This window comes from Canis lupus, unplaced genomic scaffold (genome assembly GCF_011100685.1).
Source record: "Canis lupus familiaris isolate Mischka breed German Shepherd unplaced genomic scaffold, alternate assembly UU_Cfam_GSD_1.0 chrUn_S2164H2364, whole genome shotgun sequence".
NCBI classification, from domain to species: domain Eukaryota; kingdom Metazoa; phylum Chordata; class Mammalia; order Carnivora; family Canidae; genus Canis; species Canis lupus.
In genome coordinates, this window is record NW_023331048.1 from 10,562 (window position 1) to 15,537 (window position 4,976).

At 50.9% G+C, this 4,976-nt stretch overlaps 1 pseudogene; it reads left to right on the plus strand.

Annotated features, from left to right (window-relative positions):
• Positions 1 to 2,400: 2,400 nt before the first annotated feature.
• LOC119878973 lies at positions 2,401 to 4,632 on the plus strand (annotated as a pseudogene).
• The last annotated feature ends 344 nt before the right edge of the window (positions 4,633 to 4,976 follow it).

Below are 4,976 nucleotides of genomic sequence, written 5' to 3' on the forward strand. Positions count from 1 at the left end.
TCTCTCTCTCTCTCTCTGTCTCTCTCTCTCTCTCTCTCACACACACACACACACATAAAAAATCTTTAAAAATATATATTTAAAAAATACATCTTTTCCTGAATATCTAACTGGCATCTCCAATGTAATACAACCAGGAATGATCTTCTGAGCTTTTCCTTCAAACATTCAAACATAAGTTTTTCTTAGAGACTCCTAAGGTCTTAGCAGACAGATTGTGAACCTTGGTTGCATGTTATAGTCACATGGGGGGCCTGAGTTCCACCTCCCAATGATTGTAACCCAATTGGTCATGGCATCCAGAGTGTTAGAAGCTCTCTATGTAGCTTCTCCAAAGAAGCCAAGATTGAGGACTGTAGCTCTGGATGGGTTTCTTCTTCCTTTAACCTCAAATCCTATTATTTTTTCCCCATAAACACTCTCCTCCAGCCACACTGGTCCCCTTGCTATTGCTCAACTCACCAAATATGCTCCCCTTTCAATTCCTTCTTTGTGCCTGGAACACTTTTACCTAAAATAGCCTTAAGATTTATTTCCTTATCTTTTCAAGTCTTTGCTTTAAATCACTGTGTCATTGAGATCTACTATGACCACCCTATTTAAGTTTGCAAAGTTCTCTGCCAACCACATCATTTCCCCATTACCCTTACCAGGACTTTTTTTTTCCTTCAGCATTATGCCCTTCAAAAAGATGTAATTTACTCATTTATTATAGGTTCAGTCTCTCCCCAGTTAGGAAGCAGACTCTGAGAGCAGAGGAAATCTGCATCTTTGCTTACTGTGGGATCTCAGATCATGCATGATATATAGCAGGTACTCAAAAAACGAGCACTAGTGACATTCCTTTTTCTAATATGAAATTTTCTCCTTTCTCATTTTCATCAAATTCTTGGTTCTGTTTAAGAGTTAGACCTATTTGCTGGTATCCCAAAACAACCCTACTTAATAGTTCATCCACTTCTAATTTTTTTCCAAAGGCTTATCTTTCCTTACATTTCCTTAATTATGAGCTTCTCCTTAGGGTTTAGTATTTGACCCTTTATCCTTATTTATATTTACACTTAACAACCTCTCTCCTTTGAAAAGAGGAGACTTCATTTTTCAGACTTCAGCTAGAATGGAAAATTTAAAGTGGTGCGCCCATGTCAAAGTTTTAGTTAAGAACACTGGACCTTCTCTCACCAGGTAAGTCCAGTACAGTATCAAAGCTTCAATTATTTATGTCAATAAATCCAAATATTGTTTCTCTAATGCCTGTTCTCTTATTAGTGTCAAAAAAAGTAATGATCTCCTCCCTCCCTCCTGCTCCCCCCCCACACTCTATATCTTATAAGTCAAGATAAAAATTCAGGAGTATTACTTAAAACATCCCTTTTCCCTTTCTCCCAAAACTCAGCCAAGCGTTTCTTTATTCTACTTATTAAATTTTATTATGACCTATCTCTTCCATGTCATTTCTGTTCATGATAATCTCTTACCTTTCCTCTTAAAGCCTCCCAACTGAAACCATTATTTCCCTACTTTCCCCTTCAATACATTCTACACACTGCCAAAGTATAAACATTTAAAGACCTTTAAAATTCATGCAATTGCATTAAATCCTTAAATGGCTTTCGTTTATTTAGTATAATAATCCTTACCATGGTTAAGCTAATACTCAACAATCTCTATGCTTCTCTTGCACATAAGCTCAAAGTATCACAGTTTCTTTAATAAATCAAGATTACTTTCCTCTCAATCATTTTAATGCCTTACCACAGTCCATTTCTTCTGTTTGGAACCTCCCATTTGTTCACTTAGCTATTCAAATTCATTCTATCACATCCTTTTAAAAGTTAATGAGATTCATAGTCAATGGATCTTGACAAAGGACTAGACACACAGTGAAAGAAAAGGACATATTTTCAACAAATGATAATGTAAAACTGGACACCACATGCAAAAATACTGAGTCCAGACACAGACTTCACATCCTTCACAAATATAAACTCAGATCACAGTTCTAAATATAAAATGCAAAATTATAAAACCTCTGCAAGATAATGTAGGAGAAAATGCAGGTGAACTTGGGTATGGCTATGATTTTGATCCAACACCAGGGCACAATCCATGAAAGAAATAACTGATACACTGGACTCCATTAAAATTTCTGTTCTGCAAACAGCAATGTCAAGAATAAGAAACAAAGCACAGAGTTGGAGAAAATATTACAAAAGAACCATCTAGTAAAGAACTGTTATCCAGAATCTATATAGGGAGCGGAGGGACGGCCGTCGGAGCGCCGAGGCCAAGTGCTGCCTGGCTGGGCCTACAAAGGGGATGTCAGGCCTCCAAAAGGAGCGCAGTGGAAGCGAGGGCCTCCAGCCGCTGCTGTGACGGCCAGTGAGCGAGCCGCGGAGGATGTCCACCACCAGGACGGTCGCGCCCGCGGGGATCCCGGGGACCCCGCGGGAGGTCTCCAACCCCGCCAAGCCTGGCCGCAAGACCAAGCAGCTGCAGTAGGCGCAGAACGTGGTGGTAAAGACGCCCTGGAATCACCAGCTCGCCTGGCCCTTCTACCAGCCCGTGGATGCAATCAAGCTAAACCTGCCCGATTACCATAAAATCATAAACACCCGATGGCTATGGGGACTATTCAGAAGAACTAGAAAATAATTATTACTGGAGCGCCGGCGAATGTATGCAGGACTTCCACACCATGTTACAAATTGTTACATTTACAACAAGCCCACAGACGACACAGTGCTAACGGCCCAAGCCTTAGAGAAAATTTTTCTGCAGAGAGTGGCCCAGGTGCCCCAGGACGAAGTTGAATTATTACCCCCTGCTCCGAAGGGCAAAGGCCGGAACGCGGCGCAGGAACCCGGAGTGCAGGTGGGCAGCAAGTGGTGGCCGTGTCCTCTGTCTCCCCAGCAACCCCCTTCCAGAGCGTCCCCCCACTGTCTCCAGACGCCTGTCATTGCTGCCCCCCCTCTGCCGACCATTACCGCAAACATCACGTCGGTCCCTGCGCCCCCGCCGCCGCCCCACCCCCTCCCTCGACGCCCATCATCCATCCCTGTGGTCCCTCCCACAGCGCCTGTCGTCAAGGAAAAGGGTGCAAAGCGGAAAGCAGCCACCACGACGCCCACTCCATCCGCGAGCCGGAGCGAATCGCCGCCGCCATCGTCAGACCCCAAGCAGGCCAAGTGGGGGCTCGGCGAGAGAGTGGGGGCCGCCCCATCGCACCGCCCTGGAAGGGTCTAGAGGACGCGAGGTGCCTCAGCATGCGGCCGGAAGGGCGAGCTGCCGAGCACTCGCGGCACTGTGACAGCGTCCTCGAGGACATGCCGTGCAAGAAGCGTGCGGCCTGCGCCTGGCCCTTCTCCAGCCGGTGGACGCCGAGGCCCTGGAGCTGCACGACTACCACGACGTCACCGAGCACCCGATGGACCTCAGCACTGTCAAGAAAGACGGACAGTCGCGAGTGCCCAGACGCGCAGGGCTTCGCTGCTGACACCCGGTTCATGTTCTCCAGCTGTTACCAGTACAACCCCCAGGCCACAAGGTGGTGGCCGTGGCCAGGAAGCTGCGGCCGTGTTTGAGGTGCGGTTTGCTAAGATGCCGGCTGAGCCGGGGGAGGCGCCGGCCCTGCCTGCGCCCGCAGCCCCGTGCTGAGCAGGGGCGCCGAGAGCAGCCGCAGCAGCGAGGGAGAGCTCGGAGGAGGAGGAGGAGGGGAGGAGGAGAGGAGGAGGAGGAGGAGGAGGAGGAGGAGGAGGAGGAGGAGGAGCGGGCCCGGCTGGCGGAGCTGCAGGAGCAGCTGAAGGCTGTGCACGAGCAGCTCGCCGCCCTGTCGCGGGCCCGGGAACAAGCCAGAGAGGAAGAAGGAGCCGAGGAAGGGAAAGGAGGAGAAGGAGGAGGACGCGGACGAAGAGCGAGGACACGGAGAGGCACAAGGCCAAGTCTGAGGACGAGAAGGCCAAGGGGGCCCCGCCGCCAAGCAGGCCCAACCGAAGAGGGCTCCCGCCGAGAAGGCCGGCAGCGCAGCCAGGCCAGCAGGCAGCCGAAGCAGGGCGGCAAGCAGGCATCGGCCTCGACGACCCGGAGAGGAGGAGCAAGGCCTGCCCGTGAGCTAGGCCGAGGGCGCCAGCTCAGCCTAGACCACCACCCGGCTGCCCGGGGACACGGGGCTGCGGGGTCCACTTCATCCAGTCCCCGTGAGCCCTCGCTCAGGGACCCAGGCCTTAGCAGAGAGAGATTGACTTTGAGCCTCTGAAACCCACCCACTGTGCGGGAGCAAGTGTTGTTGACAGGAAAAGCAAAGGGAGCCTTTCTCCACGAGCGGGAAGAAGCAGGCGGCCAAGTCCAAGGAGGAGTTAGCTCAGGAAAAGAAGGAGTCGGAGACGCGCGGCAGGACGTCCGTGGGCAGCTGAACAACAAACGAGAAGCCTGCCAAGGAGGAGAAAGCGGGGCTCTGCGCCCTCGGGAGGGCCGCCCGGCTCACGCAGCAGCTCCTCTCGGTCCGGGAGCAGCAGTTCGGGCGGATCCAGCTCCACTGCAGCGACTCAGACTGAGCGCTGGACTCGCACATCAGGACAAAACCAGCGAAGTCCGCACCCGCCGGAACTCTGCAGTGTCCCTTGCTCTGGTTGATCTGCTGCTCTGGTTCCGCGCCCTGCAGTTTTCTTTAAAACTCAGTTTACGGAATCCAGGGATCCCGGGTGGCCGCAGCGGTTTGGCGCCTGCCTCTGGCCCAGGGCGCGATCCTGGAGCACCCGGGATCGAGTCCCACGTCGGGCTCCCGGTGCATGGAGCCTGCTTCTCCCTCTGCCTGTGTCTCTGCCTCTCTCTCTCTCTCACTCTCTGTGACTATCATAAATAAATAAAAATTAAAAAGATAAATAAACTCAGTGTTATGAATCTTCCAGTTTTGGCTTTAATAGGTCTAAGATCTTCTCGTGTGTATGTGAGGCTTTATGAGAAGGTGTGAACCCGCA